The following is a 27,173-nucleotide window of genomic DNA, read 5'->3' on the forward strand; positions in this document are numbered from 1 at the left end:
AGAAACAAAACAGAGGAGCATAGGGGAAGGGAGGGAAAAATAAAATAAAATGAAATCAGAGAGGAAGACAAATCATAAAAGACTCAACTATAGGAAACAAACTGAGGGTCACTGGAGGGGAAGTGGGGAGGGCTTGTGGTAACAAGGTGATGGGCATTAAGGAGGGCATATGATGTAATGAGTACTACATGTTATATATAACTGAGGAATCACTAAACTCCACCTGTAAAACTAATAATACACTGTATGTTAATTAATTGAATTTAAATTAAAATAAAGTAAAATTTATACCAGAGGGGAAAAAATGAAAGAAAAAAAAGAAAGGATTCTCTCAATTAAACATTTAGAATCCCATATTGAGATTTAAACCTACAAACTCTGACTTCTGGCAAAGGGCACATGCTTTCAATTTACAATCACTGCTTGGGTAGGGAAATATTTGCCATGCTTTATTCTGAACTTTGAATCATAATAATTAATATCTATTTAACACTTATTATATGCTAGACACTTGGGTGTTTTACATGCATTGTGTTGTTTCCTCATGAGAAACCTAGTTATGTATTATAATAATCTAGACTTTATAAAAGAAGGGAAAGAGCGTTGGAGAAAATGTTCTTCCCCCAATCCCAGGAGGGATGGGAAGTTGGGGCAACGCTAGCTGTCCACCCAACCATCTTGGACAGAGAGTTGAAGGACCTAAGAACTAGAAAGAACCACCAATAAGAATAAGCTTATAAGAAGAGGGAGAAAACCTCTTTTTGTATTTATAGCATCAGTATATATTTGCACTTCTCAACAACCATTTTATTATGGAGATATTTTTCTAAGAAAAAAAAAAGGAATTTCCTAAAATCACAGTTCCTTTTTTAAGTAGAAGAAAATGAACAGAGCTATATATTTAGTCAACTGAAAAGTTTGATTATGTTTTAAAAAATAAACTTTCAAAACAAAGCAAAGGCAGGAAACTCACAGTGAAACAGCAATGAGCTCCTGATGCCCAGATTGAAGGCCAAAGTCCTGAAACCAGATAGTTTGCCTAATTCACAAAGCTTCATAATTTTAAGTAAATTTACTCTACTAAGATGGTATTTCTCTTCTCTAGACCTCTTACTGGGATTTGACTCAACTTTTCCTGGATCAAGTGAAGTCATTTGCTTGAATTGGTCACCCCTATTTGTTGAAAACCAGACAATTTATATGATTCAACAAGCTTGATATTATAAATCAAATCATGAACAAGTAACACTAATTTAATTTTTAAAAAGAGGAGCACCTGGGTGGTTCAGTGGTTGAGCATCTGCCTCGACTCAGGTCATGATCCCGGGGTCCAGGGGTCGAGTGCTGCATCAGATTCCCCACAGGGAACCTGCTTCTCCCTCTACCTGTGTCTCTGCCTCTCTCTCTGTCTCTCTCTGTGTCTGTCATGAATAAATAAGTAAATAAAATCTTTTTAAAAAATTAAATAAACAAAAATAAAAAAGAATCTGCATTATTTGATGATTCAGTGAAATTAAGCATTGTCCGTTTTCTCACTCGGGGGCAATACTGGAGATAATCTAGCAGTTCAGTGGCATGGCGGTGGCACTATGCCCCGTCCCTTAGTTTTATCTGACAAGATGAGACTCTTGACTTTTTTGGACTAAAACATCTCCCAAGTGGATAGTGATCTGGTTGTGACATCAGCCACTCCCACTGAACAGAAAGACTCAAGGTGCTGCCATTTTGGTTGCTGTCTCTTTCCCATCTCCCATTCCTCCTCCCTAACACTTCTTTCTAAGCTTAACACACAAAGGCACTATGAGCCCATCACCAAAAAGGGATATGCTTCAAGTTATTTTGCCATGTTAAAAGTTAAATCACATGTTTTCAACCTGTTACCCTTCTAACCAACACCATGATTTTGCCATGGGCATCAATATTTTAGACTAGACACTAGATTGTAATAACTAAAGGGAAAATCATCTCTCATGTAAGGATCGAGTACATGGTCTTGGGTTGTTAATGTGGTGTCATAACCGTTTGAGCCAGCCAACAAAAGATATTTTCTATCCAGTTAAAAGATTTTTCAGTATCCATTATATGTATAAAATTGTGGTTGGGTTTTTTTTTTTAATATATGGAATTGACGTATTTGTGTCTTTACCTTCTCTGTCTTAGATTTACTGCTTCAGAAAGAACCTAGGCCAGGGTGAGCAATCTTTTTTCTGTAAAAGGTCAGAAAGCATTTTGGGCAAAAGCCATTCAGTCTGTTACTACTGCTCACTCTGTCATTGTAACTGTGAAAGCAACCCTGATCAATATGTAAACAAATGAACTGTGGCTGTCTCCCAATAAAACTTTATTTACAAAACAGGTGACAGGTCAGATTTTGCCATGAGTTTATCTAAACCAAAAGGTTGATGAGGGCAAGGAACTAGCTCTTCCTGTATCCCCAGCACACACTGGGTATTCAAATCTGTCGACTAAATGAATAAAAATTAATTTCAAAGGACCACGAAACTATTCTGGATCATTCGTAATAGCAAATACATAGAGTTTCACACCTCCTGGTGTGGTACAGAGTAACTTGCCAGTAGAGAAGCATTTGCTGAATAAGTAAACTTAACTTTATTTCATACTCAACATCAATCTCTTTTATCCTTGACTTACCCACTGAATTGTCTACTGGGAATTTATTCTTGGTTCAAAACATCATCAAAAGATGCATGAAACCTAGGCTGTGGCTCTGGAGATGTTTGCTCCTTTAAAAAGTGCTCCAAGTAGAAACAGGCATATTGAAGAACTAGGGCTTTTGAGTGTACTCCCAGTCACATGCGTATTAACATTTCAGCTTTATCAGGACAGGTAGGTTGCCTTTTGGTTGATTCTTGACTGTTCTCAGTGGTTGTAGCTAAACCTTGGGCAGTTGATTTTTTTTTTTTTTTAACAAAGGCAGCCAATGTTTTGACAAAATCCAACCCATCATCAACCCATCGTCCCTAGAGAAATTCTTGAGTTTTTAGAACTTGTTTTCAGAATAACCATTCCCAGAAAGGATTCATATCTTCCTTTCTTTTGTAAGAACTCTCTCTTTTTGCAGTCAACTGTCACAGTTGATAACTTACTGGCTATAAGGGGAGCTTTTAACTTTCAAAACAAAATAGACAACATGGCACTGCAAATAAGCCTTATGAGACAAAAAGCATAATGTTTTTTTAAAGGTATTTTCACAATATCCCCTATCATAAGATGCCCAGATGGCAAAATAAAAAAGGAAGTAAGAATTATAATCATGCAAAATAAATGACTTTTTTCCTCTGGTTAAATAGAGAAATTCGGTTTTAAAAGTTTACAATCAAAACTTGTCATAAGCAGACATGATCTACATTATTTCCCTTTTTTTTAGCTTAGCTTTTTTAAATGTTTTTACCATCTTTAGTGAGGTATGATTGACAAATAAAAATTTAATATAGGTATACATTGTCAAGCTAATTAACATATCCATCACCTCACATCATTACTCTTTGTGTGTATGTAGTAAGGACATTTAAAATCTACTGTCTTAGCAAAATTCAAGTAGATGTTATTAACTATAGCCACCATGCTATACATTAGATCTCCAGAACTTTCTCTTCTTATACCTAGAAGCTTGTATTCTTGACTAACATCTCCCTATTTCCCTCACTCTCAGACCATAGTGACCACCATTCCACACTTTGTTTCTGTGACCTTGACATTTTTAGATTTCACAACAGAGGTCTATATAGTTTCTTAACAACCCCCAACCCTTTCCCCTAGAAAAGTCAGTTTCAGGGGAGAAAAAAAAAATCCTTTTTCTTACGTAGCTTTTGGGAAAAGTAGTATTATAATGTCTTTTTTTCTTCAAAAAAAATTATCTGGAGACTTCAGAAAATTAGCACTGGGAAAACATCACTGTCCTGCAAAAAATAGAATATAGTTACCGATCCTACACTCAGGCCCAAATATGCCTGACTATTGAAATCACCTGGTCGGCTCTCAGAGCATGCAGATGACTGGGCCACACTCAAGGGTCAAGCTGAGGAATCTGTTGCTTTTATTGAGCACTCTCCAGGTAGGCCTCGTGACTTTGCAGATTTGGGAACCCCTGCACTACAGTAGAGGACTCTTTCCCAGCAAATCTACTTCATCTGGTCAACGCTTTAATGACAATTCAAAAGACCCCAGATTCCTTTTTTCAGCAGTGAGTAGATTTTCTTTCCATTCTTTTGATCTTCACCAAAAATCAGGTGCCAGCCACAAAATCCTATTTACTTTTACTGTAAGCCCAGCATCTGTCTTCACAACCACAGACCCTGTTTTCATTTTGTAGCTATTCCACTCTTTGAAAACAGAGGCTGATGTTCACACACAGAAGTGTACTTTTCAGAAAGCCACAAAATAAAGTGACTGTTTCTAGTCCTGATTGAAGAAAAACCATGTGTCAGTTTAAATATCTCCTGCCTTGATTGCACACATTGGTATGTGAAAATATTTACGGAACCTAAGTATGGCATTCAATGCAACAATGTGAAATCTACCACCCTTGTGAAATTCAAGCAGATAAGCACTAATGATTAAAATGAAGCAAAACAACAACAAATATTTGCTGAGTATGTCTGTATGTGCCAGGCAGTGGAAAGATAAACAAAAACTTTTATTTTTTAAAAAATAGCATTTCAATGCCATGATTAATGAATTTGTTCATTAAATTTTCCAGCAAGTATTAAAGTTCCCCCAAAGAAACAATATTTTAGCAAAGCAAATTATTTAGATACAGCCATGGTTGTTTTTTCTTTTCTGTACTGCTGAGATTTTAAGGATTTTTTCTTTTATTATTATTATAGCAGATTCAATAAAACTATTGACCTGGATCCTGTACTGTATATATAGCTGATTTTGTGTACTTTTGAAAATTCAATTGGGTTTCCAACAATGATAGATTTTTCTTTGGAAAGTTCAGCATGTGCCCTTGTTTGCCCCAGGCTCCCCCGGTTTGGCTCATGAGAGAGTTGATATGTGAAGAGCAATCAGTTAGAAAGTTGATGCAACTTTTCCGAAGCAAGATGCTAAGGCTAAAGCTAAGATAGCAACAATGAGAAGGGGGAGAGGAGACAATGGAGAAGAAAAAGAAGTATTAGAGATGTGTCCAAGATTGTTTCTGGTTGGGAGAAACCTGAGAGAGTTTTGATACTATATTTACCAAGATATGAAACACATAAGGAATAGCTCTGGTGTGACCGAGAGGGAAGAAATGATGACTTCAATCATAAAAATCATGCAAAATACTTCCAGGACCAAATGCCTTTGGGTGAGATGCTGGAGTGGTAGGAGAAAATGATACCCCTGCTTGAAATCTCAAGAGTAAGGAAAAATGCAAGATATATGAAAAAGCCCTAGAGGATTATGTACCAGCTATCTATTTGCCACAATGATGCTGTGTAACAAACAATGATATCACTCAATGGCTTTAAATGATAAGCAGTTATTTAGTGCAGGATTCTGCTGGTGATTGGGTGGTTCATCTGGTCACAGCTAGACTCACTCCTGCTCTTGTGGTCAGGTCTTAGGCTGTGACAGCTGGGCTGACCCAAGCACTGTTCTGTGTGATCTCTCATCCTTCAACAGGCTAATTCTCAAGGCAGTGGTAAGACTTAGTGAGGGAGAGTGAGAGCTCACAAGACCTAGTGAAGCCTGGCTCAGAACTGTGAGCTTCACTTCTGCAAATTCTATCAGCCAAAGCAAATTATAAGATCAACAAAGGTTTAAAGAGTAGGGAACTAGACTCTACTTTCTGATGAGGAGAAATTCAAGGTCACATTTAATGGGTATGGACGCTGAAGAATTAGGGCCATTGTTGCAATCAGCGCATCATGAATCATAATCTATTTTTCTCTGATACAGCCTGTTTCTGTTTCCTCACCTTAGAAAAAGAGAAACAGAGATCCATAAAATTTTAGAGCTGAAAGTGAATTGAGTGGTGATGCTCCCAAATCCTTTCACTTACTAGTATGGAACCTGAAGCACAAGGGGGTTTACTGACTCACAATCAAACAGCTAAGCAGGGGATCCCTTGGTGGCTCAGCGGTTAAGTGCCTGCCTTAGGCCCGGGGCATGATTCTAGAGTTCCGGGATCGAGTCTCGCGTTGGGCTCCCTGCATGGAGCCTGCTTCTCCCTCTGCCTGTGTCTCTGCCTCTCTCTGTGTGTGTGTGTCTCTCATGAGTGAATAAATAAAATCTTTAAAAAATAATAAAAAATAAATAAGAAAAACAAAAGTCAAAGAGCTAAGCAGTTACAAAACCAAGATAAAAAGGTTTTCCAAGTTCTAGGATCATGCCTTTTCAGCACACCATGCCACTGGCCCCACAGAGTGCTCAACCTCTTTAAATAATGTGTAGTAATAACTTTTCACTCAGGATAAATTTTTTTCAGAACAATATTTGGAAATGTGTAAGGTTTTTTTTTTAATCCAAATAATGAAATCTTCATTTGCAGGAAATTCTATGAATGTGAAGCAACTTTTTTCAAATGATTCTTTCTATCCATCATTGTCCTTCATTATTTAGTGAGAAACAAAAAGATAATAGGGACTAAATATGATGATATGCCTTTGAAAGAAAAGTTCAAAAATGCATTTGTTACTTTAACTCAGTGCCACTTCAGTTAATAATTTCCTTTTTTTAAAGATTTTATTTATTTATTTATTTATTTATTTATTTGAGAGAGAAAGAGCACAAGCAGAGAGAGGAAGAAGGAGAAACAGACTCTCCGCTGAGCAGAGAGGAGGCCATCCCAGGAACCCGAAATCAAGACCTGTGCCAAAAGGCAGACCCTTAACCCACTGAGTCACCAGGCACCCCTCAATAAATAATTTCTTAAAAGAATAAGGCATAAGCTCTTCTAATCGTTTTTTAAGAAGGTTCCTAGAAACACTTCCTGATCTGTAAAAGGTGCTTTCATGTTATTTGACTTTTCCAGTTTATTTTGCTTTACTAGTAATTAAGGCATTTTTAATTAAGAGTAAAACGTAAGTTATAGATGATGATAAATGTCAACCTGACTTCTCATACATAGAAAACTAACCTAAGAATGTGGAATTTTAGTCCTTTCTACTTGAAATGCACTTCACAATATTTCATGGTCAGTTTTTATAAACAGAGCCTAAGGAGAATGGTATCTCTTTAGAATAGCTTTTTTTTTCTAACTGAAAATGTGCAAATAACTAAATAACTAAACTAATCTCAGGGAAAGAGTTAAATGAACTCTGGATCTTCCATACAAAGGAGTATCAAATCAATGACAAAAAAAAATGTTCTAAAGATAATGTTAGAAATGTGTGGGAAATATCAGAAAGGGAGACAGAACATAAAGACTCCTAACTCTGGGAAACGAACTAGGGGTGGTGGAAGGGGAGGAGGGCGGGGGGTGGCGGTGAATGGGTGACGGGCACTGAGGGGGGCACTTGACGGGATGAGCACTGGGTGTTATTCTGTATGTTGGTAAATTGAACACCAATAAAAAATAAATTTATTATAAAAAAAGATAATGTTAAAATCAAAAAGAAAGAAGGTAATAAAAGTAATATATTTATATGCAGAACAATTGAATATATATAATCAAAATACTGAAAGAATCTATAACAAGATATGAATAGAGGTTTCTTTCTTTTGGTGAAGGACTATAGTAATAAGCTTTTTTCTTATTTTTTTATATATATTTAAATCAGATCAAAGTAAGTAATTTTAAGTCAAAATAAGTAAAATAAATTACATTATTTAAAAAGTAATTAAAAAACAAGAAAGTAAGACACAAGATTAATGTGATTACAAATACTATATCATAAATCTCTCAAAAAATATATTCAAGTAAAATAATTCCTAGGCAAAACATTTTAAGTGAACATCATATTCTTTAACCATCCTGCATTCAAAATGAGTAATTAAACCATGAAATTAGAACGTCTGATCCAACATTCCATTTCATAGATAAGAAAGTTTCATGCTCAGAAAAGTTAAATGACCAGTAACTTACCCAGTAATATATAGGCAATCCATTTTAGAATAAAGACTCACAATCTATTTTATCATGCTTCCTCTCTAAAAATACTAAGAAAAAATAAAATATTGGGAGTTAACATACAGTGTGATACCAGTTTTTTTCAAATATATGAGTGTCCTTCTCACCTTCTCTCATTTATGAATCCATCTCTCGAAACAGTAGCAGCCATTGTGTTTTAAAATATGATTCTTTTCAGATTTGCATATGGGCAAGATTTTGACATAATTTTACTTTTATTATTTTATTATCCTGATCTCATTTCAGACATTTTTCCTCTTGATACAATTCATCATCTGCTTTAGCCATCTTCGTTTAGGGAGAGAAGGTAACACACACAGCTAACAATTGAAACATCCATTCCTCACTCAGTAGTAGGTGAAAGATAGCACCTTCAGAGCAGAAGTCAAGTCTTGTCCCTGCTAAATTTCTATACTGTTGAGATAAAAAAGATGCATTTGCCATGGTGCCTATTTCAGAGAGTTTATGGTAGAGAGAGACAGATGTACAAGCAACTTAGAGCAATACCAGGTTGCAGTTACTATAGAAAATGTCTTTATAAGCGTAAAAGAGGGGCTGGTCATTTTTGCCTTGGGGAATATGAGGTAAAACTGTTAGGAAACTTTGTAAAGTCAAAGCTTGCCCTGAAAATTCTTCAGTGGAGTTTGTTATTCAAAAAAAGAAAAAAAAAAAAAAGCAACTAGCAATCAAGTCAAAAGATTTACCATCCACACTACCGTTCTTTTTTTTTTATTTATTTAATTTCAGTTTGCCAACGTATAGTATAACACCCAGTGTTCATCCCATCAAGTGCCCTCTTCAGTGCCTGTCACCCAGTCTCCCCCTCCTCCCACCCACATCCCCTTCTGTAACCCTTTGTTTCCGAGAGTCTCTCATGGTTTGTCTCCCTCTCTAATTTTCCCCACTCGGTTCCCCTCCTTTCCCTTATAATTCCTTTGACTATGTCTTATATTTCACGTATGAGTGAAACCATATGATGATTGTCCTTCTCCGATGGACTGACACGTTGCCAGCCCATGCAGGACATGCACTATTACTACAGAGTTAACAAATGCACACGTGGGAGTAGGACAATGTACTAGAGAAATACTAGCAGCTATAACAAATACACCCCAAAATTCTGTTGATTTAACCTAATAAATGTCTATCTCATGTTCAAGTAAGAATCCATTGCATATATTCCTAGTGTTAAGGTGGTTTTCCTCCATTTGATGATTACTGAAAGTTTAGCTAAACCACTCCATATCATGGTTGCCTCAACAACAATTTTGTGTGGCTAAGTGGCCTGCAGAGAACTTAAGATGACATTTGCCTCTCCCTCCAGTGCATGCCCTAGATAACAGCCCACAGAGTTACATGTAAAATGTTAAGCTCCTGACATGATTTCCCCAACCACCTTAGGATATGCACTCTCCTCTACTCTTTTTGCTAGAAAAGGCCTTAGCCTGTGAATCCCAAAGCATTCCACCCACAGACCCTCGTAAAAACGTGTTCAAGTGCTGCTGCTCCGTCTACCAGTACCCTGCCTTTACCTCCTCTCAAGACCCTTGAGGCTTGCTGAGGACCTCTTCAAGACCTGTGAGTAATTCACTTCTTTATTTCAATTCCTTTGTGGTCTTCTGGTGAATCTGGGTTCACTATTAAACACCCTAGCCTCTACTGAACCAATCTTAATTTAGCAAAGGCTCTTTCCACCTTGTTTCTCTGCCATTTGCTAGAAGTCTTGTAGTCCTCCGACGAAAGCTGGTGAATGGAGAAAGACAGAATAGAGAAGGTATACCACTTCTTAACCTCTTTAGTCCAGGGGTAAAGTAACTCACATGCCCTATTATCCACTGTGGGAACTAATGACATAGCACCACCAACACCTGGAAGGGCTGTCTGCATAGCTAGCTCCTAGAAATAGCTCCACACTATGAAGGATGGAGCAAAAGTCTCCAAGGGACAGCTGGCCATTCCTGCCTTTCATTTTGTTTGTTTTGTTTTGTTTTGTTTTGTTTTGTTTCCCCCAGGGGAGTGTACCTGGAGGGGAATTGGCTCTTATTCCTATTCCATAAAAAAAAAAAAAAATACCTGATTGCAGATCTAATCAATTAATCCCTCTGGGTATTAGAAAAACTTAGTCTTCACTAATACTTTTCTTCCAATCTTAGATTTCCTAAGCTATGTATACTTTTGAAACTAGAATCTCTCCTAGCCATTAATTCAATTAAATTATGTTTACATTTTGTTTCTCAGAACTACTTCATAATTGAAACCACCTTATGCGAAGCCATTTTGGCACATTAGTAAATTGGCACCCTTTGGGGGCCTCATGCATTAAATCAACAAACATTCATGGAGCATCTCCCATGTTCTAGGACACACACTTGCTCAGGAAATGAAGAGAAGATCTCCTGGGCTGCTAGAAGGAAATGCTGAGTTCTCTAATCAATCTAAACTGAGATCCTATAAGTAACTAATACCTTAAAGCAATCTTATTGGAAAATTTTATATTTAAGACCCAAAACCATAAAAGTGCCTAAAACCCAACATGGCCAAGCTAAGCTGTAAGGTGAAGAGTGACAGAGGATGAGGCTGGCTCTGGGAATGAAAGAGGCTTCACAGTTTCTCCAGATGTAGATTTAACAAGAGTCTATGATCAAAACAATGACTCAAAGGTATCGAGGATGGACTGGGTGAACGATGTGCTCTTAACGGAACTCGAGGAGCCCCGTAAATGAGTCTTGAGAGAGAATGTTTCCTAATTGTGTTGAGGTTGAGGTAACTATAGATATGAAAATCCACCCAGGGGCATCCAAGTGGCTCAATCAGTGAAGCGTCTGACTCTTGATTTTGGCTCAGGTCATGATCTAATGGTCGTAAGATTGAGCCCCACACCAGGCCTGCTTGGAAATTCTCTCTCTCTCTCCCTCTCTCTCTCAAAAAAAAAAAAGTACAAAAGAAAAAGAAAATTCATCCAGATGCAAGGAAAGTTATCTACCCACAAGCAATTAAAGGCAATCTAAAGTCAGGTCTTCCTCTACTTTTCAAGCTTTTTTTCCTAAGTTAGCCAGCAGTGGGAAAAAAGAAAAGACAGAAAAAGAAGAAAAGACAAATGACGATACATCATATCATTGTATCTTTATGATACTAGATTCAGAAAGATTTAGTGCTCTTTTTCAGAGGTTCTAACTGCATTTTACAAATCAAGCTTACTTTTTATAATGGAAATCACCTGGCCTAGTCTTAGTTCAAATGTTGAATCCTCATCAGACATTTTGAAACACTTAGCAAAGGGCACACTGTCTTTTAGAGACCACCTACTCTTTAAAACCAAACCAAACAAAGCAGGTGCCAGTATAAAGCAAACCTGGTTTCATTTTAGGTTTGGTGTGAAAACCATAAATATGATGGTTCTGCTCTATTTCATCTCCTGGAACTTACACGCTGGTTTCAACTGTGCATTGTTTTCAGTTATTCACACCCACACACCAGGATCAAAATTTAAGGTGTGGAGGGAAACAACCCATATTAATTACATTTTTTAACAAGCCTAATTTCCACTTTCTTAATGTAGGCAGCCAAGCTGGCATTGTTTTATTTTGTAATCATTAATAACAGCAGTAAACACCTGGCAGGGCTGACATTTTAGGCTCCGCTCTACTGCTTTACATATTAAGTCATGGAAACTTCACATCAGGTAAGGGCTCTAATAATTATCACATTGAGGAATGAGAAACTGAGGCACAGAAAGGTAAAGTAATGTGCGAAGGGTTCTAGATCTGGCAAGTGGCAGAGGTAGAATTTCAAGCCAGGTGGCCTGGCTTTGGAACCTGTTCTCACAACCCGGATCCTGTATTACCCACTTTACAAATGGTATTTCTCTTTTACTGTCCTTTGTATTTGAGGAATTGCTCTCTGACCCCTAGGGCGTGATGTGCAAAATCCCTGATTCATAGGGTATGTTATTCCAAGCTGCTCTTGCCAACTGATCCAGATGCCTGGCTGCAGTCACCGTGCTCCCCTTCCTCTTCCAACCATCCAAATAAACAGTAGGGACTGCAGAGCAGTAATAGAACCCGCCTGCCAGAGAGGAAACACTGAAGCTAATGGAGAGCAGGGAAGACTCCATCTCACCCCTGCTTCCTTCCTTCTTTCCTACACGCTAAGGAGTCAACGACTGCCTGTCAGAGAAAGGTAAAGAGGATGAAGGATGGCCGTGCAGTCACCATGCCAGTGGTTTCAAACCAAGGACATAGAATTATCCCCTTCCATGCAGAGAAATATGGCTCAGAGGAGATAAATATTTTGCCCAGAGTCAGAATTTAAGCCCAGCCATGTGTCCCCCCAAAGCCCAGCCATGCTCTTCCCACGCTGCAGAGCCAGCTCAGAAGGGAGAGGACAGCTGTCCTGAGGCCAGGCGTCCATCCCATTGAGTATTGCCTCTTCCTCTGTAAAACTAACGTCATGAGTAACGTTCAATATTGTTTCCTGGTCGGAGCCACAGCTACATACTAGCCGTTCATGGTTGTAATTCAGAGCCTACAGTATATTGAGAAGTGACTTTATGAAGTCATCTCCAAGAAACGCCGACAAAGATTAGGTAGTGATACAGCAATAATCACTGTATATTTTATAGATTACCTGGAATTCCTTTTGTTTCCATAGTTGTCTCTCAATGGGAACATGCGTACTTGGCTGACAAATATTTTCATTTTGTGTAGTCCCTTGAAATTTTATTTAAAAAAAATTTTTTTGCACCTCACAGTCACATTTATTCACACTACAAGGATACAGCTTGCCTACAAGTGTGCAGCAGAGCTCCGTGTTCCCGGCTAACAGAGCAGGCCAACACCTACAGCCAGACTGACCTTCCACCTGATGTGTGCCCTGAGCTGGTTAATGATGGCCATGAGCAGGGCCAGGACTCGAAGCTTCCAAAGCTTTACTTCTTTAATCAGCACTCCTGATTTTATAAATGACAACACTCATCCACCCCATTCCCAGCCAGATCTCCTGGTAAGCTTGGGTGTAGTAGGGCTTCATGGGGATCCAAATATTTTTAATAAGGCTTTGAAGCATCTCAGCACAAGACCCTCAGCTCAGGCTGTGGCGACACCCACTGCCAACCACTCGGGAAAAAAAAGCAGTCACTTGAAATTTTAAATAGCTGTGCTTATTTTCTCCAAATTAATATATAGTGGGAACGGTTTGAAACATTTTCTAGGAAAGAAACAAGCAAATAAAAGGCATTAATTTTTAAATTCAACAAAAGGTCTGCATAGGGTTGTCATGAAAATAAATGGGATAATAAGCTTAAAGAATATTTAGCACGATGCCCAGCAGGTTATAAATGACCAGTAAGTGGCAGAGATTTTTATTAGGAAAATGCCATAAAATTCAAATACTAAAAAGCATTACTGACCACCAACTTTATTGCTTCTTAAAATGTTGCCATAATATTTAAGCCAATTTAAATTTTAAGTTTTAACTATTTCATGTAAACAGCTGACAATACTTTCTCATTTATTTTTATACACAAGTGAATTATTTTTCAAAAATTTTTATTGCCTAGGCCTCTAAAATAAGTGTGTTATTTGTCATTGGTACATTGATTTACCCAGATTCCAAAAGTGATAGCAAATCATCCCAATGGGTCTTCTCAGAATAATATGACCTCACTTTCTGCATTAAAAAAAAAAAAAAACTTTGCAGAGACCCCCAAAAAAAAGTCCTTTCTATTGTTTTTTTCCTATTCTATGAATACTCAGAAAATGCTAATACAAAAAGTAAAGTTCTGGACATATTTGTAAGCAAGCTTATTCTTGTAATGCAATCATAAGAATTACGGTGACCACACACATGCATCAGAACCATAGTGGTTTGTGGGCTGTCAAAAACAGAGAAGAGAAGGGAACAAGATTCTGTTGCATTTGTGACCTCTAGAGGCCAACATGAACGTGATATATTTTATTCATTCAACAGTGCCTCCAAGTACAATCTTCAGGAGTTTGAGATTTATAGGCTTTAGAAAATAAAGCAAATTCAAGAGGAGAGAGGTTCCATTTTAGGTGGATATGTTGCCTTGAACTAACAACCACAAACCACAAATTGAAGTTTTAAATAATAATTTGAAAAAGCCTCAGACTCCTGGAGAACCTTTATGGAAAATGAAAACCTTGCCTATTTCACAGTGGAGCTGTCCAGACTAATTACTTGTTGTGAGTAATCATCAAATTAAGGATGGACACTGTGAAATGCCCCCCTTTGGGGCCCTGGAGTCAAAACTTGATTCTAATGTTTGCTGGTTGCATGTCCTGGAAAAATCATCAACCTCTCTGAGCCTCAACGTCCTCATTTGTAAGGTAAGTAGTCACAATGAAAACCCACCTTACAACGTTGTCTGTAGATCCAATGAGATAACATATATGTTCAGAGCGTATCTTGAAAACTGTCAAGTTCTAAAATCAGTAACAAATTTCAGGACGCTGATATCACTATTTGTTGAAGTACTGACTTTTCCCTCTGAACGATATACTTTTCAGGACAGTGATAGATCTGAGACAAACTACTGGTCTAACAAATATTCTTTAGGTTTAAAAGCAGGGCTTGCCACACTCTCTCCCTGTGTCGTGCAATCATACAACGGTCCTCATCTCTCTGAGCAGAGTCAGTAGAATGTGGAGCAGCGGTAAGTCAGCTGCCCAGACTGATCTATGTCCCTTTGTCTTCAAGATGGTGATTCCAGTATGGCCTGTGAAATGTTAGGACATTTCTTCACCTCTCAACATGTTCACAAGTGGCATCTACGCACCTCCCCACACACTGTGCCCTTGAGTTCAGGAGCTTTCCCCAAGGACCAGACCTTCCAAACAGGTTCCTCTTACAGCTGGAGTGAGGTCTGTACTGTTCATCTCGGGACATTCGTGCAGTCCATCTGCTGGTTGGGAACTGCCAAATAGAAAGTGGTTCAGGTGTTTCTGCAAAGCCCCTGACCCCTGCCCCGGTCCCTTCTTTATTCCCATAAAGCAAAAGTCCAATCATGCATACCTCTGCTATGAACATTCGTCCATCCACTTAACAAGAGGAATTCACTTGATCCTTGTAATTATGTAGTTTCTAACCTCAGTGTCCCCCCCGAACCCTTACTTGTCAGCTCTCTGACATAATGACTTCTTTTAAATCATCACCATCCAACTCAAACCTGCTCTACTAAAAACGTTTCCGTTAGTCTCAACAAAGTAATTATACACTTATTTTACGGAGAAAACCAAAGCCTTCAGACACCAACTCTCCAAACTTTCCACCATCTACTCACCAGTGCATCCACATCCACAACCATTATACCATCCTCCCCTCCTGCCTCAATGAATTAGGTTACCCTCTGCCTGAAAAGAGCCCAATTGATACATCACACCCTAGATCTATCTATGTTTGTCACAATTAAGTTCAGCAGAAAGTGCAGGAAAACACAAAATGATAGTGGCTTACGCACAACAGACCTTTATTTCTCTTTTGCTTATGTAAGACTCTACCTAAGCAAACCAGGGCTATTATAATACTTCCACAGTCATCAGAGAGGTGGCTCCTTTTTAAACATGTGTCTTCATTACTCTCAGCACATGGCTTCCACCCCATGGTCCAAGATAACCACTGAAGCTCCAGCCAATGTGTAGACATTCCAGTCAACACACAAGGCATCAACCTTTCTCCCGTTGGCCAGAATCTAATCACAAGGCCCACCCAGCCACAAAGGAAGTTAGGAAATGTACTCTTCATATGGACAATTATGAACCCAGCTAAAACTGAAGGGAAGCAAAGCGAGGGAGAATGGATATTGGGGCAGAAGCAACAGTCTCTACCTCTTCTTTCTCCTCCTCCTCATTATGTTCACATTTTCCTTCCTCCATATCTTTTAGTTTCCCCTCTCTAGTGAATCTTTCCCTGGGCCATCTGAACATCTTTCTAAACCTTGGGTCTCTCTAACTACTGCTCTGCTTCTCTTCTCTTCACCACCAAGTGTTCTGAAGATTTTACTCATTGTCTTTACTTTCTTGCAACGTTCATTTCTCAACACACTGCAATCTGACATCTGCACCTGTCGCCAGTTTAATTGTGCTCCTCAAACATGTTGAAATCCTAACCCCAGTACCTGTGAATGTGACCTTACTGGGAGATGAGGCCTTTGAGGATGAAATCAAGATAATACAAGGTAATATTGGATTAGGATGGGCCCTTAAACCCAGTAACTGGCAACCTTATAAGAAAGTCATGTGAAGACACAATGAAACTGAGACACATCTAAAAAACATCACCTTGTGAGGGTGGAAGCAGAGACTGGAGTCATGCAACAACAAGCCAAGGAACACCAAGGATTGTTGGCAACCATCGAAAGCTAGAAAGACGCAAAGAAGGACCCTCCCCTAGAGTCTGTGTGGCCCTGCCGACACCTTGATTTCAGACTTCTAGCCTCTAGACGTCTGATTTTTTGCTTTTCAGTGAGAGGATAAATTTCTGTCATTTGGAGTCACCAAGTTTGTAGTACTTTGTTATAGCAACCCTAGCAAACTAATACAGCCCCAACCATTCCACTGAAACAACCCTAGCCAACGTCAAAAGGTCTCTGTTGCTAAACCCAGAGGATAATTTTCAAATCTTGTTTGATGCCTCTCTATTGCATTTGATGAAATTGTTTACTCCCTGCCCTTGAACTCCTCCTGCCCTTGGGCTTTGAGCACTCCTAGTTTCCTCCTATCTTTTAGGCTGTTCTAGCCCAACCTTCCTTTCAAAATCTGTGTTTCAGATCCTAAATATTTTTGTCACCTACCTCCAATTTAATATGTTAACAGGGCCAAAATACCAAAATACACTTAATTCTCCCCATCCTGCTCCTCAAATTCTCAGTGAAATAAGTAGAATGATGTAACATTTTAATATCTATCTAATTAATTTATATATTCAGCAAACATTATGTGTTAATTACATTCCAAATACTGTACCAGGTTACTGGAGGTACAGAGATGAACAAGGCAGATTAAGGGCCCCATGGAGCTTTCCTCCTTGTGGTGATATGATAATAAATAGCCAAAGAAATACATAAGACAACTATAGGTATGATACATGGCACAAAGGAAATAAATAGGATGATGAGGTAGAGCAGGAGTCAGCAAATTTTTTCTGGAAAGGGCTTTGCAGGCCACATGGCCTCTAATGCAACTCCTCCTCCACTCTGATACTACAGCACAAAAATGAATATAGGCAATACATAAGTGAGTGGGTGTGGCTGTGTTTCCGCTAAATTTCACTTTGAAAAGTAGGCAGCAGGCCAGAGTTAGCCTGTGGGCCATAGTTTTGTTGCCAACCCTTGAAAAAGGAAAATCAGGGTAGGTCACTTCAGATTTAAGGGTCAACCGGGAAAAACCTTTATGAAGAGACAGCACTGGAACTCCTGAAAGAGAGAAGGAGCCACACCCACCCTTCCTTGGCCCATGGCAACAAATGTTTTGCTATTAGGTTTTTAGGATCTGAAAGATTTGAATGACAATCTACAGAATCTATAAAATGCATAACTCTGAATGCTGGGGAAGCATCAACTCCTACATCCCCAGCGTGGGAATCTGCAAAAAGAGAAAGATCACTCAACTTACAACATTACTTAGCAGTTTTAAAGAGGACGAGGAACCTGAAGCACTAGATAAAAATTTCCCTTTAAACAACTTACTGAGGAACACCTTGGTGGCTCAGCTGGTTAAACTTCTGGCTTCAGCTCAGGTCATGATCTCAGGGTCCTGGGATGGAGCCCCGTGTCGGGCTCCTTGCTCAGCAAGGAGTCTGTTTCTCTCTCTCTCTCTCTCTCTCTCTCTCTCGTTCTCTCTCTCCCTCTCTCTCCTTTGCCCCTCCCCACTGCTCATTCTCTCTCTCAAATAAATATTTTTTAAAAATAAAATAAATAGACTTACTGAAAGAAATGGAGAAAGCATTACAAAATCTTTCAACTGTATTCTAAGAAAAAATTTAAAATATGCTATATCTATGAAAGAGGAATAATCTAAAGGGTGCAAATATTGATCTATTCAAAATCACTATTATCATAAAGACACATTTTGTAAGAGATTACTAGAGAAAAATTGAATCAGTAAATTTGTTTTAAAAATGCAAAAAACAAGAGATAAGGAGAACAAATCCAAGAGATACAATTTACTTATAATAGGGATTCTGTAGAGAAATAGACCATATGAAGATAAGACAAAAATCACTAATCATTATAAAATAAGTTTTCCTTTAGCTGAAAAGGCTTATTTTTTTAGCCCAAATGGGTTAATGAGCGCCAGGTCAAATTTATGTGGAAAGAAACAAAGCTGGACATTCACTGACGAAATTCCTGAATTTGAAGACTTTAGGAAAGGAGAACTAGTATGTTCAAACTAGACTAGAGGGTGGGAGGTGGGAAACAAGAGAAAATGCACAAAGTGAAAAACATTTAGAAACAGACCTCTCTACAACACTAAATGCTCCAGATCGGTTTTAAAGACAAACACTGTGACCCAGGGGCTCTGTGTGCATTCACATTATCACTTACATCTAAGGGCAAAAAAGATCCAAGACAGATTCAGGAAGGGTCTCCCTCCTGTGAAACAACTACTCTAAGAAATACTCCAGCCCCTGAGATTTGAATAAAAGTATTTTTTAATGGGAAAAAAGCATAATTTAAAAAAATGAATGAGCAACTAGTTTTCAAATATGCAACATCATCTCCCTTCTCCCAAACTCATCAGTGATGCAGACTCCGTGCTCTGCCACGAGGTAAAATCTATTTCTCCACCCCCTGGGATCTCAGCCCTGTGACTGCCTGGAAGGTGGAGTCCTGTACACACACCCTCCACTACTTAGGACACAGCCCTTATCTGACCCTATAGCCTCTGCTCCTTTCTCTCCGAGCTCCGAGGGGCATGTGGGAAAGACCAGTGGTTCTGCTGGAGAGAAGCCACATGGAGGAGCACTTAGTTAGTACCTCAGCCATTTTGGCAAGACTACATATTATCTAACTTTCTAACTGTTGACATTCTCGTGTAAAGTTTCACTTTTCAATTATTCAATCTGAGCTTCTTTTCGTGTGCTTTTTTAGTTATTTTGGTTTGCCCCCTCTGTGATTTGTCTCTGTAGAGTCTTTGATCATTCTTCCATTGGATTGCCTGGCTCTGTATTGTTAGTTTGTAGGATTTTATAGCTTAATCCTTTATTGGTTCCTCACATCCCAAATATCTTCTATTCTGTCTATTGTATCCTGCACAGAGCAGAAATCTTTCATTTTGATGTCATCCATGGCAGTAATTTTTTTCTTTATGGTTTGTGCTTTTTTTTTTTTAACCTAATTTAAGAAATACTTTCCCATTCTATTGTTACAAAGATATTCTCCAATCTTTTTTATAAAAGCTTTGGAGTTTTGTCTTTTTACTTTTAGATGTCTATTCCAATGGGAGATTATTTTTGCATTATTTTGTGGTGATAAGTTTTGGGCCTGTTTTTTCTTCAAATATTTTGCCAATTTTCACAATACTGTTTATCAAATAATCTTTCATTTATCAAATAAACCACTTTCCCCAATTATCTACCAACGATTCACCAAGTTCCCATATACACGTGGATTTATTTTAGAGTCTTTTCTATTCTTGGAATCTTTAGTATCAATATCAGATTACTATAGCTAGATAACATATCTTAGTATTTGGTAAGATATTTCCCCACATCACTTTTCTTTTTAAGAATTGTTTTAGGGGCCCCCAGGGTGGCTCAGGGGTTGAGCGTCTGCCTTTGGCTCAGGGCGTGATCCCAGGGTCCCGGGATCGAGTCCCGCATCAGCTCCCTGCATGGAGCCTGTTTCTCCCTCTGCCTGTGTCTCTGCCTCTCTCTGTCTTTCATGAATAAATAAATAAGATCTTTAAAAAAAAAAAAAAAGAACTGTTTTAGGTATGTGCGGATTTGTCATGCCCATTTTACTTCTGTTGGGTTCCTTCTTTTAGCTTCATTAAATGTATATTTTAATTGGTGAAGGATTTACATCCTTATGATGTTAAATCTCCCTTCCACAAGTATGATATTTCTTCCTAGTCAGATCTACTTTTGTATCCTTCAATAATGTTTTAAAATGTTCTCCGTAATAACTTTTGCCTTTTTAAGTCAATTCCTAGATCCTTACAGATTTCCTTCTGGTTATTGTAAGTATCATATTATGTTCTATTACATTTTCTAATGTGTATTGGTGTAAAAGAATTCCATTGATTGTTATTTATTGATTTGTTCTCACGCAACCACACTGAACTTTTTTTTCTTTTCAGCCCTAAAAGCTTGTCTGTTGATTCTCTTAGGTTTTCTGTGTAAATAAGTAAATCCTCTACATATACTGACAGTTTTGTCTCTTCCCTTATGGTCTTATCCCTTATTTCTTTTATTCCTCATATTTCATTGACCAGGACATCCAGTTCTTTGTTGAACAGAAAGGGTCACAGCAAGCATCCCTGTTTGTTACTGACCTTAAAGGGAAGGCTTCCAAGGTTTCTCCATTAAGTATGATGTTTGAACATTTTTACCCTATCTGCCACTTAGGCAAGACCATGTCTCATGGTGTGTTTATTAATAAAGAAATTGAAAACCTCATTTTGAGAGACTGAGTTTCTTGCCAATGTAACACTGAGCTCCAAACTAAACTCTGTGTTTGAACAAATTTTCCCAACTTAACATAGTTCTAATTGTGCTTTTACCTCCTATGTTCTCTCAATTCCCTTTGCCAAATTTTGACCAGGGTGATAGAGTGTATGTATTAGTTAGCCGTCTGAAAAAGGACTACAATAATTTATGGTTGGAATACAAATCTACAAGTTTCATACCACTCTATCAGGTGTGTGATCTATGAAACTGATTTTTATTATCAGTAAGTTTTACTTTCATATTTTTAATGAGGAGCAGTGTTTGAATCCTCTCTCCATCCAGGAATTACCCAGTGATGTGATTTTAGGCATATTACCCAATCTCTGAATTCAGTTTCTCCTTCTGTAAAATGTGGATTGTAAACATGTTGGCTCATGGAGTTGTTCTAACAGGAATAAGAATGCTCACCTCATAAGATTCTTGTGAGAATTGTATGCTGCAGTGATTACAGCACTTTCAATGGTGCTTGACCTAAAGCTATTGTCAGTATTTTACAAACATTTTATTTGAATCTCACAAAAACTCGATAAGGCAGGCAGAGCCTCTGTGTGTAGGTATTTTTTGCTTATTTTACAATGAGGAAAGTGAAATTAAATTTATAGACAGAGCTAGTGTTCAGTGAGCACACAATGGTACATTCTTTTCAGGTACTAAAATGTTGAAATACTCCCAAGGATTCACTGAGAAAGCATCCCATGTTCCACCAACTGCCCTCCTCCCCCATTCTCCAGCTCCTCCCTTTGGACCCGTGGACCTCTCCATGATCCAGCAACTCTAAGGCTAATACCTGGCTAGCCGAAGGATTTAAAGACAGACTGCTTGGTAACCATGAGTCCCAAATTATTAAATATTCTAAATATCTTCTTTGTTTATTGCAATTGTCAAACCTAAGATTCAAACCCAGATATTTGTGACCAAGGTCTAATAAACATAATGGACTAAATAAGGAGGCAGACATGGACCACAGTCTCTGTGCATATGCTTCATATAAGTAAAAATATGTAAAAAAAAAAAAAAATCCTAAAAAAAAAAAAAAAAAATCCTGAAGAAAGGAAAGAATGTCAATAGTGCCTTCCTACTGATAAAATTAAATCAACCAAATAATGTTTTAAAGTACAATACAGCAGAGATGGAACATGAATAAAAAGACACAAATGCCGTATTTATTATAAGCTTTTTAAATATTTTTAACAGAACTAAATGTTTTACAATACAATATGAAGTTATTATTGCTTTTTTAGTTGCTGTTATGCCAAAGCATCGGGAACATCCTACAAAGGCAGTCAGAATCATGGTAGCAACCGCCAGTTTAGTTGTACATCTTAATTTTGAAAAGTGTTGCACTTTCAGCATGAAATTTAGGAGAACTTAGGGTATTGAAGGGGAAAAAACCATATTTCTATGCTTAGAATTTCCAATATTAAAAAGTTTTAAAATTCATCTAATCATCATTCACTACGAGTTGTGGGGTTTTTTAATGCATTTTGAGTTCCCACATTTTCCTTATTTGACATTCAATATTTCCATAAATGAAAGCAACTTTCTACATTTCCAGGGTACATTTCCTAAAGAGTACTTTAGGAAACATACATATGTGCCCCCCCCCCCACACACACACACACACTCACGCTGAAAACTAAGGAGAAAAAGGTACAAAACGAAAGGCACCTATTGGTTAATCATACCTAAATTTGCTGCTGATTAGTTTACTGATCAGATCTTTGTAAATTTGGCCACACTTTACTCTCTTCAATAAATAAAGGTTGGTTTCCAATCATATTTAAAAACAGAAGGGAAAGCTCTTTCAGAGAATTTAATGTTCTCTTTCACCTACCCCCCAAGAACCAGTTTAAAATTGCAAACATTAAAAAAATAATAATAATAGGGGTCCCTGGGTGGCTCAGTTGGTTAAGCGTCCAACTTCTGCTCGGGGCATGATCTCAGGGTGGTGAGATCGAGCCCCATGATGGTTCCATGCTCAGCACAGAGTCTTCTTACGATTCTCTCCCTCTCCCTCTGCTCCACCCCCCTGCTCATGCAAGAGCTTTCTCTTTCTTTCTCTAGAAAAATAAAATATTTAAAAATAATAATACGTAAAATAAAATGACAAGCATTTGTCAACCAACCCAACAAAGAACTGTAACTAAGACCACAATAGCACATGACCAGCCACCTGAAATGCTGCTGACAAATATTCCGTTAGAAGAGGTTACATTGCCGTCATTAACAAGTCATCAGGCAATCTGCTGAGAGTAATTTTCTCTATAATTTCGTCCCTAAAGGCATGAGGGTCATATAGCACCACTGTGTTAAGCAGTTCTGGAAAATCTGAAAAATGTTTAAGATGGAGACTATGACATGGTGTATAATCTCCCACTTGCAGTTTGACAGTATCAGACTAGCACACATGGTATTCTCATCATTTGTGAATGAGAATTTCAGAAGTTTCATAAATGTTATCATAAGTAATATAAGGGTCTTGCAATTTGTCACATCAAAAAGAATTTCATAGTAGCTACCTAGTTCCAGGAGTCATTCACTCATTAGAAAACCAAAGTCCGCAATGATACGAGCAGAGTCAACAACCATTGCTTGGAAGAAACTCTGAATAACTTGGGTATCACTTGACTGACCGTTAGTGGATGTCCAGGTGGAAATTAGTCTAGACCTAGCTGATCCAAGCACATCTTTTGAGCTTATTCCAGCTAAAGCCCAATTTTTAGGGTGATATTTAAAGAGAAACTCCTGACTCTCTGAAAGTTGGAATCGTGTGGCTTTTTAACAACCTCTATTTGATGTTGTATGGATTTGAGATATTTCTTTAAGATTCATTTATTTATTCATGAGAGACACAGAGAGAGAGAGGAACAGACACAGGCAGAGAGGGAGAAGCAGGCTCCACGCAGGGAGCCTGATGTGAGACTCGCTCCCAGGTCTCCAGGATCAGGCCCTGGGCTGAAGGTGGCACTAAACCGCTGAGCCACCCGGGCTGCCCGAGATATTTTTCTTGGTCTCTATTTCTATAATCTGTTTCCTGTGAAGTTTACCAAAGCTAATTTTCTTTTTCTTTTTTTTAAAGATTTTATTTATTTATTTGTTTGTTTGTTTGTTTAGAAGCACGCAAGTCAGGGGAGGGGCAGAGGGAGAGGGAGATAGGGAATCTCAAGCAGACTTCATGCTGCAGCATGAAGCCTGACTGCGGACTTGATCTCACAGCCCTGAGATCATGTCCTGAGCTGAAATCAAGAGTCGGACGCTAAGCCGACTGAGCCACCTGGGTACCCTATCCCAAGGCCAATTTTCTTATGAGAGAAGCTCAGTTTTAGGGACCAACAAAGCCCAAGTATCAAATTAAAGTCCAAAGTAAGCAATCAGCTTAAAAGAATATTGATTAATCTGTGCTTAGTCATTCAAAAGTACTAGTGATACAATTTCTTGTCCACTCTTATAATAGCCACCAGTTCATTACCTGTATTTCTGGAAAATATTACTAATGCAGTTGTTCATATGATTTTTAAGAACCATAAAAATGGGGATCCCTGGGTGGCGCAGTGGTTTAGCGCCTGCCTTTGGCCCAGGGTGATATCCTGGAGACCTGGGATCGAATCCCACATCGGGCTCCCGGTGCATGGAGCCTACTTCTCCCTCTGCCTGTGTCTCTGCCTCTCTCTCTGTCTCTCTCTCTCTCTCTCTCTCTCTCTCTCTGACTATCATAAAATTAAAAAAAATAAAAATAAAAAATAGAAGAACCATAAAAATGAGGGCACCTGGATGGTTCAGTCAGTTAAGTGTCTGCCTTCAGTTCAGGTCGTGATTCCAGGGTCCTGGTATGGATCCCCACATTGGGCTCCCTGCTCAGTGAGGAATCTGCTTCTCCCTTTCCCTCTGCCCCCAACTCATGCTTGCTCTCTCTATATATAGTGCTCTCTCACTCTGTCTCATAAATAAGTAAATAAATAATAAAATCTTTTTTAAAAAGAACCATAAAAATGATTTTTATGTTAAATATTTAGAGTAGTCATAATGCTACATAGGACTTTAAGAAGGCTTCCAGTGTAGCAATGCTACTGGTTTTCCTCTTCTCAGTTTGCTCCTATTTGGTCTGCTTTGCTGGTTCCTCTCAAATTCCTGATCTTTTAACACTTACTTGGAATATTGCAGCATTCCATCTTCCAATATCTCTATATACCTTGATTATTTCAACTTTTAGGGCTTTAAAGACCATAAAAATGCTGAGGATGGCCAAATTTATGTCACTAGTTCTAAACTTCAAATGCACATAAACAATTGCTTACTCAGTACTTCCACTTGGACATCTAGCATATATCTCAAGATTTATGTGTCCAAAATTGAGTGCCTGATATTCTAACGTCCCCATTTCTGAATCCTCTCCACCTCCATTAATAGCAACATCTAGTAGTTCAGGAGAAAAACATTGAGGTCATCTTTGATTTCCCTCTTTCCCTCACATCCCACATCCAAACCATCAGAAAATATTAGCTCCAAACTAGCTCTACAGTGAGAGAGATCAGAATAGTCATTACCTCTGGGAAGCTGCTGAGGGTATTGACAAAATGAACAAGGGGTAGTGGAAAGGGAGGTGGGCAGGGGGATGGGGTGACTGGGTGACGGGCACTGAGGGGGGCACTTGACAGGATGAACACTGGGTGTTATGCTTTATGTTGGCAAATCGAATTCCAATAAAAAATATACAAAAAAAAAAGAAAAGTCATACAAAAAAAATATTAGAGGTGAAATGCTCTATAGTCATATCTGGGTGATGGTTACGAGGATCCATAAACATGTTAAAATCCATCAAATTGGTTACTTAAAATTCATGAATTTTACTGTATACAGATCATACCTCAAATAATTATAATACATGTGTGCTATATGCCTTGGAAGGGTCAAAAGGACCAGAGCCTTTGATCACAAAAAGGACTCTTAAAAGATTAAATACATTACTCATAGATTTCCCCGGACCATCTCAATAAAACAATGGGATGGGATTATCTAGGAGAGACCCATGGAAGGGCCTCTTGTCTAATGGAATAAATCCCAAAATGTACACAAGACACACGCAAAACTCAAAAATTTTATAAAAGCAGAACTAGTGTGGACTGAAAAAGACAGACAACAAATGAGAAAGGCTGTCAGACTTCCAAAATTCTACAAACAGTAAACAGACTGATAAAACTACTCAGATACAAACCCATACTACTCTTCATGGAAGAGTATGGACAGCTTCAAAGGGGGAGCCATAAACCCAAAGACCTTGAAACAATGTTGTTTGCCCACCTAGATTCAAAATTACTTGGGACTGGTGACTTCTTTTTCCTTCCATTTTCTCTCTTTTTGAATGGAAATGTCTATAACTTTTATCCCATGCCCATCCCACCACTGTATTTTTGGAGTAGCTAACTTGTTTCTTGAGTTTCATAGGTTCACAGATGGAGAGGAATTGTGCCTCAGGACGAATTACACTCAGAGCCTTTAATGTATCTGGTTAGATTATGAGATCTGGGACTTGTGAACTAGTGAGATTTAGATGAGGTTGTCTGGACTTTGAGAGTTGCTGCTGTAATTAGTTGAGACTTTGGGAGATGTTGGGATTGGAAGAATGCATTATGTATGTAGGACAGATCTGAATCTTTTGGGGGCCAGAGGGTGGGCTGTGGTAGGCAAAATACTAGCCCTCCAAAAATATTCACATCCTAATAACAAAAATCTGTGACTGTTACATTCCATGGCAAAAAGGACCTTGCCGGTGTGATTAAGTTAAAGACTTTCTAAAGATTATCCTGGATTATCCATGTGGGCCCAACATAACTATGAGGGTCCTTAAGAAATAGTGAGAAGGATCTGAAGGATCTGAAGATGGAGAAAGGAACCAAACAATACAGGTGGCCTCTGGAAGCTGGAAAAAGCAAGGAAATAGATTATTCCCTAGAGCCTCCAAAAGGAATGCAATCCTGCTGACCCCTTGATTTTAGCCCAGTGGGATTTCTGACCTACAGAATTATAAGACAATACATTTGTATTGGTTTAAACTTGTAATAAATTTGTATTGGTAAATTTGTAGAAATTCATTATAGCACAGATAGGAAACTAATACACGCACCTACAGTTTATTTTTAATCTGACAGAGTGATCCTATTAAAACATTAGTCAGATCATATCACTTCTCCCTTAAAACTCTCCAGTTCAGAGGCACCTGGGTGGCTCAGTGGTTGAGCCTCTGCCTTTGGCTCAGGTCATGACCCTGGAGACCTGGAATCAAGTCCCACATCGGGCTCCCTGCAGAGAGCTTGCTTCTCCCTCTGCCTGTGTCTCTGCCTCTCTCTGTGTCTCTCACAAATAAATAAATAAAATCTTTAAAATTAAAAAAAAAAAACCTCCAGTCCAGTTG

General features: G+C 38.4%; 1 protein-coding gene and 1 pseudogene across 1 annotated transcript in view; both read right to left on the minus strand.

The window, feature by feature from the left end:
- The window catches only part of TSPAN8 (tetraspanin 8), a 220,382-nt gene that overhangs the window by 166,634 nt on the left and 26,575 nt on the right, over window positions 1-27,173 (minus strand). The window lies entirely within an intron of this gene.
- Window positions 12,959-13,141, minus strand: LOC112922254 (ATP synthase subunit ATP5MJ, mitochondrial pseudogene; annotated as a pseudogene).

The sequence above is a fragment of the Vulpes vulpes genome, chromosome 16, assembly GCF_048418805.1.
Source record: "Vulpes vulpes isolate BD-2025 chromosome 16, VulVul3, whole genome shotgun sequence".
Taxonomy (NCBI): Eukaryota; Metazoa; Chordata; class Mammalia; order Carnivora; family Canidae; genus Vulpes; species Vulpes vulpes.